Here is a 14,816-nt window from a genome sequence, read left to right as displayed (position 1 = left end):
AAAGGGAAGAGAAATCGAAAATGCCTGTTTTCTCTCCAGCTTTTTATGCTGTCCACCTGTCCCACATCACTTCCTATTCATTGCTTCTTTACAGAAAACAGATTTCAGCAGCATTATATGCTGCTAACAAGGGAGGGAGCCAGCCCTGTAAAGCCCCCACCTGAGGCTGAACAGAAAGATGAGAGCTTTTACTGACAAAAGACTAAGTGAAGACAAGCCCTGTCCACCCAACTCTTAGCTATTGTTGGAAACATCACTTACCAAGACATCCACAGCTGAAGCTATGAAAGACATAAACACATCTACTTTCAAAGGCCCTTACTCAAAACTGAACTGGGATGCAATAAATCAGCCCCCACATTCACACACACACACACAAAAAAAAAAAAAGAAGAAAAAAAAAGAAAAGAAAGAAAGAAAGAAAGAAAGGAAGAAAGGGGAAATTCAGATTAGTCACAAAGAAGTTCCCCCGCCTGCTTCTCTGTGTGCATAAAGCGGTCTCCTGAAGGCACTGTCCTCACTTCATCTCTGCTCCTGGGACAGGAGCACCTAGCTCATCTGCCCCTGCTCCTCCAGGCTCCTGCTGTGCTCCTAGCCCCTTCCCCGGCAGTTGCTGGCAGTGCAGCTGAGATGGAAAGACAGCCAGATGTAGAGCCAAGAAATCAGGACCAGATGGACCGCAATAGGGAACATGCAGAGGATGAGTGGAAGAGCTGGCAAAGACGGCAGGTTAGGAACACGCTGCACCTCGTGTCCGCGGCTGCTCAGTGGATATTACTGCTTGCCTGCTTGATTTACATTGGTATAGGTTCTCTGCAACCCTCAACGGTAAGAGCTCATGTTCAACCCATTGTCTGTTGGCCTGTAAAGCTTTCTATGGGCTTTATTATTTATCTTTTTTAGAAAAGAAAAAAAGCATTTAGGTTTATCCCTATTCAAACCACAAGTTTTTAATCCTTTCCTTAATGATTGTCATTCTGTTTTTTTACCTTGCCTGTCCTCAAAACAACATCCAGTATTGCCCAGTGCAGGGTTTGGGGACAGGTTGTCTGGAACAGGGATCATTCCAAGAATGCTCTTTGCACTGGCCTCTGGGGGAGGGAGGTCTGCCTCCCTCCTGCTCCCTCCCCTATTTGCAGTGACTCCTGTGTATTTCCATTTAATTAAATGGGATCATCTGGGTGCATGTTTGCTTTCAACAAGTGCATGTGGAAGAATGAGAACCCAGGTTGCTCATAAACACCTCCTGAACTTTTAAAATGTACTACATGTGCAGGCAGACATGTGAGAAAGCAAGCTAGCTTGTGACCACTCTAGCAAGACCCCCTGAAATGTTTCAGTGCTCTCAGTCTGCACGTGTACTGGGCTTTAGGAGTAGTCATCTATATCTGCAGAGGACAGCCTCTGTGTGTGTGTGTGTGTGTGCACGCGTACACGAGAGGGAGAAAGACTGATGTGGCCAGAGAGAGTTTTGTGTACATATTAACACCACTGCAAACAAGATATAAGCAACAGAGATGCTTGAAACTCAGAATACTTCAGCAAAAATTGCAGCAAATACATTTGCCTCTTTCACGTGTTTGCAGGCTGGTGGCTTGTCAACAACCTTTCACTGCCACTTACGTGCTAGCTACTTCTCCTCCCACATCTTCTCCAGGAGCTGTGTACTACTTTAAAGCTTGTTGTGCTTCATCTTTTCAGAGTTCATTCTTTCCTCCCACTTTGACCTGGCAGAGAAGCAAGCCAGGCATGTAACCATGCAAGGGGAGGGTGGCCTTGTGCTCTGGGTCCTCTGCTGTTTGATGAAACCCTTGTGCTCTGCACAAGTTTCACTGACCTGAGTCTCACAGTGGTTATTAAACTGCAGAATGATGACCCTGATAACACTGAAAGATAACACTTTTCATTCAGTTCAGTCCTCTTCTCCTTCCACTACTTTGGGAGAGAGAAGTCACACTGGAAACCAACAGAGAAGGGCAAGCTATCACACTGCTCAAGATGCAGAAACCTCTCCTGGGTCACACTCGGGTTGTGAATCCTCTTCTCTTAGTATCTCTCTTCTGCAAAAATGTTAACTCAAATTCTCCTCCAGAGGAAGATGGCAGGGGCTGGCATTGCTGCCTGCGAGCCTTACAAACCCAAGAGAGCAGCAGCTGAGGTGGGGACACAGTATGTGCCTGGAGTTTCCCTTCCTCAAGAAACAACTGAAACAGGGTGCTCAAGGAGCAGCAGCTGCAGGAGATGAAAAGTCCAGGCCCTGGGAGTCACCAGAGGACCTTTTCAGTTTTAAACACTTGCTAACTGCAGGCTCAGAACTGGTTTCTATTATTTTAACCAGATAACCATCGTGTCCTGTTCTGACTGCACCATGCTGTGGAGGAGCAGTCTCACAGGCTGTACACAGGGGGAATTTCATCGCACTGGAATTACAGGTCTCAGTAGGATAACCATGAGCTGAGCATATAATTGTCTACAAAAGAGGCAGCAGTGCTAATCTGACTTGACTCTTGGGGAAGTTTAGGGAGACAGACTTTATGGAAGTAGGGGCACAGCAGCATCAGAGCGGCAGGCTGGGAGCGCTGGTCCATGGGAGCAACTGAGAGGCTGTCCCTGTTCTTGGGATGAGTCTCCTCCTGCTCTCCAGGGCTGGAGAGTGCCACACTAACTTTAATAGCAAGACCATATTTGATTACTTTCCATTGTCCTCACAGCTCCTGAAAAAACCTGGACCGTTCTGTGAAAACACAGTGCAAATAACATCATGGCACATGCTCAGGAAAGTTAGCATCTGCAGCCCAGACCATGCTTAACAAAAAGGGGCAGTGATCCAGTTTCTGTCATCATGCTGCCTGGAAAGCAAGCCTCAGCTGTGATTTCCAAATGAGCAAGTTTTTAAAAAACGTAGTGCTAGTCTGCTTTTGCATCTGCAAGGCTTGTGAGTTCCCAACTCTGCTGGAATTACCTGCTCTTGCCACACCGGCTGTGATCAGGCCACGGGCAAGCCACTTACAGGTGTGATCAGGGGCTGTGCAAGCCCCCAGTGGCAAACACGTGGGAGGTAAAAGCCTTGAGCAGCTGTTGGGAGTTCAAAGGCTTCTAATGATGCGCTGCAGGAAGGTTTTGGCTGAACAGGGCAAGAAAAGGTGCAGGAGGAGTAATCGTGCATTTTTAATATAGATAAGGAAAATATGGCCATAATTTTAATATCTCCCGGTGTGGAGAAGGTACAAACCACTTCCAGTGCACAGCCATCTGCAATCTGTATGACACAGGGAGTCAGGCACATGATTGCAATGGTCCTCTCAAGCAGCATGTATTGCTACAGTCCCCTGAGATGTGCACTTTGTGCAGTACAAACCTATTCCTGAAACTTCTGCCATGTGGCATGGCTCTAGACACAATGTCCCAGATAGGAGGAAGTCTTATATGAAGTCTCCCATGAAGACAGGCTGAGAGAGTTGGGGTTGTTCAGCCTGGAAAAAAGAAGGCTCCGGGGAAACCTTACAGCAGCCTTCTAGTGCCTAAAGAGGGGCTACAAGAAAGCTGGAGGGGGACTTTTTACAAGGGCATGTAGTGACAGGACAAGGGGTAATGGCTTCAAACTGAAAGAGGGTGGTGAGGCACTGGAACAGGCTTCCCAGAGAGGCTGAGGATGTCCCACCCCTGGAAGTGTTCAAGGCCAGGTCAGAGGGGGCTTTGAGCAACCTGGTCTAGTGGAAGGTGTCCCTGCCCGTGGCAGGGGGGTTGGAACTAGATGACCTTTAAGGTGTCTTCCAACCCAAACCATTCTATGATTCATGTTTGGGAATCCAGAACAGGCAAAAATTATGTAGAAACTGCATGCAAATGATATGGGGAAATGTGAAGCAGCAAGTAAGGAGCACCTCTGTGCCCTCAGCCCTCCTGGCATCCTTTCCCACACACCATAAGAAGGCAGAACAGAGAAAGAGGGTGACTAACTTTGTTACTAGCTCGCAGACATCCTTCCAGTCCTACTGATATGTTCTCTCTTCAGCAGAATTTACTAGTAGATAATTGCAAAGTGCTTTGAGATTGTGCAATAACTGGCAGAGATATGTAAAATGGGTAATGTGCATTAGTGACAACGGGGCTGATATTCTTACCATTGCTACAAGTTTGTCACCCAACCTGTCTGTGTCTAAGACGCCTTGTCCACCAGTGGTCAGATCAGGACATATTGCGGTAGGTGTCGTTTGACCTCAGAAGCTCAGCAGTCCTGTGCTTAGCTATCATCTCGTTGGGTCCTATGCTTAACTATCAACTTGTTGGGAAACTACCTGGAAATCCCAGCTGCCTGAGCCAAACAGTGAAATGCTTGTGCGTTTAGGTGTCTAGAAAAAGAGTAAGCGTAAAACTCAAGCTGTTGAGGCTTAGGATAGGATCAGTAACGCCAGGGGAGATAGATAGTTCCACCAGAGCCAGTGTGCAATAAAGGCTTGTATTTGATAGTAGAATCCACCCTTGCCAGTGGAGCAAGTGGCAGAGCATCATCTGTGACAGCACTAGAGGGTGCCAGAGCAGACCTTTCCCACCACCAGCACGCAGCACCCACCTCACCCTCCGGCACAGACTGCACATGGCAGCCCGGCTCCAACCTCCTTCCCCTGCTGCTTGCCTTTACCAGGGCGCAGCCCTGAACCTGCAGATTTGCATGTCTGTGCTCACTCTCTGTTCAACACTTTCTGTGTGCTCAGAGTGAAGGGGCTGCTCTGCTCCTGTAATGCAAAGCCAAGTATAGGAAAGTCAGCCCAACATACATCTCATCATCTCACCTTCTCCCTTAGGAAACCACTGGCATAGGTAAAGAGAAGAACACAGCGCAGCCAGCCTAACCTTTCACTCTTTAATCAGGCAAATTGCTGAAGACTTGTGGTTGTGAAGAGACTGCAGACTTGGGCCTCCTGTGGTTAAGATGAGAGATGGGTTTGAGATGCAAAGTTCAGATTTAAAAATCTAATACAGAAGCTTGGTGTTGGGCGTATCTGATCAGTAAGATACACATTTCTGTATTTGCATTCACTTTTTCTGTTACACTCATAAAATGCAAATCAATTTTAAACGTGTCTTAATACACTTCTAAGGGAGCCACACATTCAGTAACAGCCTGACCCAAAGTGCAGAGAACCATAAAGCCAGACCCACGTCTTAGTGCCCTGCAGGAGGAGAGTGAGACAGTGGGGGCATGTGTGGGTCCCAGCTCTGCACACAGGCACCCCCAGCTCTAAGTCAGACTCGAGGGCGTCATGCAGAAGAGGCTCTGCATCCCGAGGTCCTTTCTTGCTGTTTGATCTGCCTCAATTACGTTCACCAGGATGTTTTTCTAAGCAGGATGAACGCTACCTGGTGTGCTCTGGAGGGCTCAGCACCGGGTTGGAAGTCGGACGAGCTAGGAACCACTTTAAAATCGTAGTTTAGAATAATGATATAAAAGCAGGTAAAGAGCATAGCTGGCTAGCAGCAGCCGTGCCAGCTGAGGCTACCCGAGGTGCTTTTGGAGGCGCGGTCCCGGTCGGGAAACGAGAGCGATCGCGGCAGCAGCGAGGGGCCCGCCGGGTGCGTTAACGAGGATTTCTCTTCTGTTTTTTTCAGCCTCGGAGCGACGGAGTGCCGTGGACCCACATCCGCTACACAGGTGGGTGGGCGTCGGGGCAGGGGGCACCCCGGGAGGGCTCCCGGGGTCCCGCAGCGCTGCCCCCGGCCCCTCGACGAGCGCCGGTGCCCCCGGCCCGCTGCCCCCGTACAGCAGCCGCTACGTTGCCCAGGCACCCCGGGAGGGCTCCCGGGTCCGCCGGAGCGCTGCCCCGCTTACCGGGCGGCTCCCGGCTGGCTCTCCGGAGCGTTTCCTGCGGGGGGGTGGGGGGGGGGGCTCCCGGGATACCGGTACCCCCGGAAGGCTCCTCCGGTACCCGGCGGCGGCTCCCGGCTTCCCTACGTTGCAACTCCCCCCAGTACTCCGGTGCCGCCGGAGGGCTCCTCCCGGTAGCCGGGAGGGCTCCCGGCTCCACGCCGTGCCCCGCACCGACCCGCGGTCCCCGGGCACTGCTGTGGCAGCCGGTGGCCCCTAAAGTGCTGGAGGCTGTTAATAACGCGCTTCGCGTTACAGCAATGGCTATTTTTTCTGGTGGAGGAAGGTGCCAGGAGAGCTCTCTGGGGGGAGAGAGGCCAAATCTGACCCAGTGCTGCAAGGTGCCAAAACCAAACAAAAGGGTTTTCCCAGAGCAGAAGAAAAAACCTGAAAACCGGCGTGGATTTCTGCAAACCTTACCTATCTACTAAACCAAGCTTTCACTCTGTGAAAGAACGAGAAAAGTATTTTTGAGAATTTACTGAATACACGTGGTGTGCTCTTGGGGTATTTCTGAAACAAGTCAATGATTTCCTGATTTATGAAAAATGTAAATGATTTCCTGGGGAAGAGCAAGTGAGCGTACACACGGTAGCAGAAATAGCAATGCTTTGTGTGCTGACTGCGTTGGATGTTTTGTCCGATGACATATCTCAATGATAGAAGCAAATACTAAAATTTTTAAATTGTACTAAAAATATTGTTGACGGCTTTACTTACAGTTAATATTGTAAGGTAGCAGTTAGTGTAACCTAATAGAAACCCATGTTCTTAGAGAAAAAGCTTGAGGAATTTGGCCTCAGCCCGGAGGGGCTGTGCTGCCTGCCAGGAGACCTTCTGGGTCCCCTGCTCCCAGGGGTTTCAGCTGGTGTGCTGAAAACGCAGGAGCATGGCAGGGAAACATTTCCACCATAGCCCTGGCAACTGTTACTACCCGTTCCAAGAGCAAACCCTTCATACTAAGTTCTAGTTTAATTTCTCCTGACCCTGCTCTGTATTAATGTGTTTCTTCTGTTTCTGTCTCTACGCTGCTCTTTTATGCTGTCTCCTGTTAAATAAAAACCCAAACAAACCCAGAGACAAGGACTTATGTTACCAGCATCTCCACAGAAAGCACTTTTTTTCTTCCTTCCAGCTCTGAACACCTTTCCCTCTTCTTATTTACTGTCTTTATTTTCTGTTCTCTTTAGGAACCTGTTCTTCCTAAACTCACATGTCTGTATTTTAAGACAGACATTTAAGAAAGACATTTATGAAAGACAAGTATAAATAGAAACTTGGAGGAATAATTCATATAAACTGGAGTTGTAGTCCAAAAGGCACATCTCACTCAGGAGTGGGAACCTGGAAATTTCCACTGTAGATGATGCCTGTCTAGAGTAGATGATATTCTAGCTCTGGTCTGCCCTATTCTCTAGTTCGCTCTCTTCCTTTCCTATATTTTTCCACCTTTCCTGCGGTCAGTCCGTATAAAACAACCCATTTCCAAGAAGACATTTGTCCTCATGGGGTCATCTTTGCTTTCTTCCATTCCAGGTGAAAGCATCAAAGGAGCAGCTGTGAATCTCACTGCTGAAGTAGGCTCTATTCAGGTCAGAAATGGTTCCATCATGATCACCTGTGATGGCCTCTACCTATTGTCCCTGAAGGGCATTATCATTTTGCCTGACTCAGAAAAGGACTTGCTGAAGCTGACACTGTGGAAGACGGACAAGATGACCAGCACGGCTCTCTGGGAGCAACCTGTCTGGGTCAGCGGCAATGCAGTAAATCTCACCATAGTGCTCTACTTGTTTTCTGAAGATAACATCACCCTGGGGACCAGCTCCAATGCCACCATCTGGGATCTGTCGTTCAGCCTTGTGTTACTAAGTCCCTTCATTTGCTCATTGTAGAAGATGACGTATGAAATGTAACATGTAAATTATAGCCTTTCCTACCAATCCATTTGCATGTGGGAGGCTTGTTCTCACAGGCTGTACTTGTACAGGCAGACTGCTCTAGCCTCCCTCCTTGGGGCTGCCGAAGGCCTCAGCTGGAGTGCAGATAAATCACAGTGCAAACGGGCTTTATATAGTGCATGCCGTGTTCATCTCTTTGGAGCTCTGCGCAGCTGTTTTGCTACCTAGGATGGATCTTTCTAACAGTGGAGAAAGGGATGCGTGAAGCCCTTGAGGGGAACAGAAATGAAAGCCAAAGAAAGTCACCTAAGCTTAGCTCATATTCAGAGAAACCCTGGATTTCTCTACTTACTTGACAGTATCCGTATATAGTACAAATGCGCTGTATATTTGCTAAAATAAAAGTCTGGTAAATCGGGAAGATACCTCAAGTGTCTTGAAGCCATTTGGAGAAGGAGGAGAACAGACCTGCTCAACAGTCCTTTGCCTGGCAAGGCAGGAGACAGGGAAGAGGCGGCAAGGGACTTCCTTTGCAGTGATCCAGATAAATGCTCTCTGAGAGTTAAAGGCCACAAAAAGAAGGTGGTATTTGAAAATGAGCTAACAGGACTGCACTGGACAGCAGAAACGCAGGTCCTGCAGTGACTATGAGGTTTTTAGGAGCAGCTTTTAAGAATAGAGGCCCACTGGCTGTTCCAGCTATCTGCAGGCTACTGAAGCCTGAGCCAAGGGAATATCTGGCGGGACATTTACATCTTGACACAAGCTCTCGGCAGTGTTAAGTTGAAGGAGAATCTCCTTCAAGCGCACACACACAGACTGGCTTGACCCCAAAATGATCCAGGCACATGAAAATTTGGAAAAACATGAAGACGCTGGATTTGGTGGGTTCTCTCTAATGGACCAAGTGAAAATTGCAGGTCCGCGCACCCTTTCCTCTGGGAGGACTGAGATGGTTCCCTTGAGCCTCGCAGTAGATCTTGTCATACAGGTATGCACCACAGAGAGATTCACAGGCACAGCCTCCACGATGCACCTGTGCACCCATGCACACCCTGCCTGGCTCCTGCTGAAGTCAGACCGCTCTCAGCAATCCTGGGCTGTGCATCCCTCTTCTCATTACAGCTTGTGGCTGCTGAGGACAAGTCCTGCTCTGCCTGCGCTGCAGGCAGCATGTGACCTGAGCACAGCCAGCAACTGTTGTATTTTTGGTTGAAGTGTGGTAGATTTCAAGGGCAAGTTGACTACCTGGCTCCAACGAACTCCAGCAACATTTCAGCCTCTCACTGCTTTTGTTAAAAGTATTTATGTATTTATACTATAGGCATAAGAATGTTACTTCAGATTTCTTAGAAACACTGCGAAGGGTTCAGACTTTGGGTTGTCAGCACTAAGCTCCTCGTTGCAGATGCTCCCAATGCCACGGAGCATTCCTGGTACATGGGCACAGTGCTGCCGCCCGCCTTGGCTCCCCGGCTGACCCGCTCTGGGCTGAGCACTCCTGTGGGCTCAGGTGCCAAAGGTAGCTAAGGAAATCTTTCAGACCTTGGTGAGCTTTTCTACATGCTTTATGCTATTGTTATAGGCTTTATGAACTTCCCTACCTGGGGCCAGGCCACAGCCCCAGGGGAAACCGCCGTGGCTGAAGCAGTTATTCATGCAGTGCCCAGAAGGAGCTTTTTCTCTTCTTAGGACTGAGAAGCTGTGGGCTGACTTGCACCCACAGGATGCTCCTCCCCAGCTGCAAGGGGTGTTTTGGGCTTTTACCTCTGGCCACTCTGTCCACCACAGGGATTGAAGGCAGCTGGGACCCTGCCCCCGAGCTGGGGACTGTCACACTCCCCAGCTGAAGTGAGAATGTGTTTCCCTTCCTAAAAGCTAATAAAACTTTCCTTTGTAACCTTCAGGCTTGCAGTGTCCCTCAGAAGTGGGGGTCTGTGTTTGCAGATATTTTCACTGGTATGAAAGCTATATGAAATTTTCAAATACTTTCTTTTTTTTACAGTTCAGCTTCAGTTTCAGCTCTCCCCAAGGGCATGCAGGGCTGGTGCTTACCAATGTCGGCTAACACAGGCAGGGCAGGCCCTGTCAGTGGTGTGGACAGGGATGCACAGGACAGCAAGAAAGATTAAGTCTAAGCAACACAAATGGATTTGTACCTCAGAAGGGTGCACCCTTTCTTCTTGCTTAGAGCAGGAGAGGGCATTTCACGCACTGATTCTCCTGCACTTTCAGGCTGAACTAGACTGACCTACATACATACATGTACATCATGCACTTGTCTTGAAATAAAGGTTGAAATAATTCAATTCCTGAGATTAGTTACCTTTGGGACTGACTAGCCTCACCACTAAGGTTCCATACTATCAGCTTCTGTTTGTATTTAGTGACCCCTTCCTCCACAACATTAAAAGTCTCTTTGATATGAGAAACATTAGCTTTTGTAATTGGAGTTGTTAAGGCTTTGTGGGAGCTTGTAGATGGTGCTAAAGTCACATCATACAGCTCTGTTCAACCGGGTCAGTGCATTGAGGTTTTAGGTCACCCCTCAAAGCTCATTACAGCTGGAGGTGTTGAAGTGTAAGGCTGGACTAGGCAGTTTCTGGAGACAATCCTTAACTCTGGAGGGACAGCGTGTTCCCCTTCCCATGCTTACAGCCACTGAAACAGGACCTCGTGGTCTGTCCCTCACAGGGCTTTTCACGAGACCCATTTCAAAGAATACAGTCATCAACTGGGGATTACTGACTCCTCCACGATTTTAAAGCAATCTCCGCTGCTGCTGTGACTTGTGTTTAACACATGCTACTGCATAAACTACCATGAGGTGGCCGTGGTGTATTCCTTCCCTTCTCCCTCCTCTTTCCAACCTCCCCACTCATGTAAAGCAAGGGGACAGGGTGACAAACCTGATGTAAGAGCCACCAGGTCACCCCTGGTGAAGGAGCTGGCTTCACTGCACCCATCAGAGCCAGAGGGCTCTTGCTCTCCAGCCGAGAAGAAACTACTGAAGGCAGCGCAGAATGGACGGGGGCTCCTTTTCTTTACACAGGTATAAGAACAAATGATGGGAAACATTTAATTTAAATTCCATTCATGTCCCTTCAAAAGTCATCTCCTTTTCTACCACAAATGGTTACCAGTAATGGTGGATAATGAGCCTGTGGTTTTAAGACACCACTTACATTTCATCAGCCAGCATGAGTCACAGCTATTGCCTGTTCCCTTCACTAGCAAGAGAGAACAAGAAAGCTGGAGTGTGCTTAGCAAAGTGCAATCGATCCCACTGCTGTAAAGCTAGCACTGTCCAGCTCAGACAGCAGAAAGCACAGTTTAGTTTCCATATTCAGGTATCAAAATGGGAAAGTATGATACAAAATCCAATGGTCTCCTGCAGTAACTGGTTGGGAAGGTTTGACTTACTAGACTTTTCTCAGCAACATCCATAACTTCAGCCAGTAGAACTGTTCTCTGAGCTGATGATTATTGTTTTCCAAGGGATCCAGACCAGCCCCAGGGATGCTTACTTCCAGCTATGTGGTGATCCACCAAGTAAACCAAACTGAGTAACACTCACTGAGGACTGGGAGAATGGGAGTTGGTACCAGACCAGAAAGGGACAGTGGCAAGAGAGCTGCAGAAGGATTTATCGTTTGCCATTAGCAGCCTTGTATGCCCTAAGGCTAGGGAGGATCGGGAAGTTTATTTGCTCAGTTCTCTAAGCTGATGAGGAAGGCTGTAAAGGGCTAGCAAACCGGGCAAGCAGAGCAGAGGCTGAAGGCATGTCTCCCCATTAAGGTGCCAAGCAGTGAGCTCACTTGCTGGCAGCTGCTTAGCATCCCCAGGCAAAAGAAATCCCAGCAGCACCCCACGTGCTGTGCCGGCAGGGCCTCACTGTGCTTACCGCACCGGGCAGCAGAAGCCTCAGGACTCGAAAACCCACAGGCCAAGGCAGGAGGTGGCAGTGGGGAGCTGAGTGCAGGGAAGGGCACTGGGCAGAAAGCCCAGGCAAGCACAGGGGAGGAGAGCTGAGAAGAGACGTGATGCTCATAGCAGGTCCATGAATTGTGCTTAGGACTTTGGGACCACAGGGTAGGACAGGTGGAAGACAGGACTAAAGGAGCGTGTTGGACTTCTGCCTAACTTGGGGTCTCCCAACCGAGTTGGTGACCATGGAGCCCAGACTCTTCTCCATGCCCACGTTGGGCATTCTGCCCCAAACGCCAGGCCCCTGGCCCCAAGAGGGCAATCTTGCTCCCCCTCTGCGAGTGATGGAGAGGTAGGTGCCTATGAAGCCCTGCAGAGGGCAATCCAGGCTGGCTTGCTCCCACAACTCCTTCTTCTCTAGGAGGCTGGAGAGGGCCAGGAGGAAGCCATCATCTTTTCTTCCCTTCCCCAGACAGCCCTCAAGATCTCTACTGACCACATGGGCTTCAGGGTGCCTGTCCTTTGTGTGCCAACACCATTGGAGACCAGTGTTCAGGTCCTACTAATTTGGAGGTCAGTCATCTCCAACCAGCAGGCCATGGGATACTGCAGGCAAAGCCATGTTGAAGCGTTCCTCTTGCTACCTGGTATGCTGTTGTGGCCCTAAGCTAAGAGGTATGAGTAAGGAGAGGTTAGGATTGGAGTTCTGGTCTCTATTCCTGGACCTGGTTTTGGTGCTTATCCAAAAAAGGGCCTAAATCAAAATTCATGAAGAATGTCCCACCCATCATAGCCTTTCAGCTGGAGTCGGGGTCCCTCTGGTTTATTCTTCTCCCTGTCCCATCACCTTTGCATGGTGACACGAACTCAACAGAAAGGTTGCAGCTAGCCGTCATACAGCAGTGAGAGAGGCCTCATTCAGCATGCAGGTTCTCTCACAGGCTGAATGATGCCTGCTGCCTGTCTTTCACATCAGTGTAAATCACCATGCAAAAGTAAGCCAATATCACTAGCTGAATTCTGGTCTTTCCCTGATTTTTCAAGCTTCCCTGGAGATGGAGGTTTAGGTGATTTCCTGCCTCCATCTGCATTGCAACAGAACTCGAGCAGGGTGAGAAGAAACAGGCATTTTCTGAGAACAGGCACACTGAGTCACATCAGGATGAGAAAATTAGAGAGCTTCAGGCTGAATAGAGAGGCTCCTAACTACAATATGGCCCAATGAGCTTGGACAGTCATGAGGGAAAAAAATGCATGGGATGTCCCTACATTTATGAGGACTGGATATTGCCTGATATGCTGGCAGGTGGTGTAAACATGGTGAGTGGCAGCTTGTATGTGTGGGGGAAACATCTCGATCTTTGTAAAGAAAATAAGCCCTACATGGATGCAGAGGCGGGAGTTCCCGAGGGGTTGCACCACAGCAGGAGTGAGGGGGCATGTTGCAGCCCTGCAAGGCTGCCCTGTCATCACAAGACTTTTCTCGTTTCATTTCCCTGGGATGCTCTGAAGTCAGAAAGTTTGCAAATGAAAATACGCCCCCCTTCCGGCTGCACCTTCCCTGCCTGCTCCTCCTCTCCTTGCTTTCGCCTTGGAAGAGCACTGCGCCACATGAGATCATCCTGCCAGGTGTTGGGTGGGCAGCTGGGATCTGTCAGCAACCTGCCCACTTCTGCAAGCTCATAAATGACATCTCCTTTAGCCAAGAGGAGCAGGAGAAGAAGTTTCTGTCCTTTTGCCAGGGGAGATTGATGGGAGAGGCTTTCAAAGGAGGTTAATAATTAAACAGGGATGCAGCAGGTGCCAACTGGTAATGCCAGATCATCAGTTTCTGGGCTGGGCAAAAAAACCTCACTATGGCTACAAAACTGACTTAAGTCTTTTTATTTCTGGCTCTCTCAATCAGCTTTTACGTTCTGAAAGTAAATAGAGAAGGCAGATAAGTAAGTAGAGTGTCAGCCTTCACTCTCAACCCTCCATGCACCAGTGGGCTGTGAAACATCAGGTAAGCTGTGCTTCAACCACTGGCTGTATTCTCTCGTGTGTTGCACTTGGGGGAATTGCCTTGTTTTCCTAGCTCTCTACTGAAACAAATTCACTCATGCCTGTGTCGTGGTAAGGGCATGCAGAAGCCAAGCACAGGCTGCTGTGACTGCTGTCACAGGGGAAAAGGATGATTAACGTGAAAGTTCAACTGATCATCCGTTTGACATTCCTGACACATAATCTCTGTACCCTTCTGTCCCACCAACTAAACGCTGCAAGCTAAAACCTATCAAATAAAAGCCAGTGGGATAGGACGGTGCGCCTTTCCTGGGGGTGAACCTCAGGAGAAAGCTGTTACTGCTGCTGCCCAACCACCCACCCACACTGCAGCTCAGCAATGCTAACACCGCCAAAATGCCAGTCTTCAGATGGCCGTGTCCTACACAGCAGCTCCCAACACACCTGGAAAACATGCAATTCAAATGTTTAAATCCCCACTGGAGTCCTGACGTACTGAGCTGCAGAGCTGAGGAGCAGCTCAGATGGGACGATAAGGGTGAATACAGCGATAGATCAAGAGAGGCAACGGAGGAGGTGATGGATAAAGGGGCCTGGGACTTGGCAAGTGGAGGGAGATGAGCCCAGTCACAGGGAGAGACTGGTTGTGCTGGGCTGTGAGCAGGGGTTTGAGCATACGGGAAGTGGCGGCTCTTGACGCAGTCTCTCAAGCATCATGCCCTTGAAAGATCCGCTCAGGGTTAGGTTTTAGGAAAAGGCTTGTGACTGTTCTTAATCTGAGCAAACATACTTGATTTGGGTGAAAATCCCTTAATTTCTGCCAAAATCTTTTCACCCTGAATGCAATTCTGTGGTTCAATAAAATCAGTTAAGGGGTTGGACCGAGTCATGTTAACATAATTTGGATTCGAATTAGAGCAGGCATATTCCCACAAGCAGTAACTTTCTGTTAATTCATTTCAAGATTAAATGTTTCCATGTTTCATGTCAAAATAAGGCTTCATTTCAAAACTACCAGTGGTTGTTTCAAAGCCAAATAAATAAAGATCCTGACAGCAAAACAAAACATGTCATATGGGGATGACTGAACTTCTGATATTTTTGTCTGCAAAGAGGAA

Source organism: Accipiter gentilis, chromosome 8 (genome assembly GCF_929443795.1).
Source record: "Accipiter gentilis chromosome 8, bAccGen1.1, whole genome shotgun sequence".
NCBI classification, from domain to species: domain Eukaryota; kingdom Metazoa; phylum Chordata; class Aves; order Accipitriformes; family Accipitridae; genus Astur; species Astur gentilis.
This window is presented reverse-complemented; position numbering follows the sequence as displayed.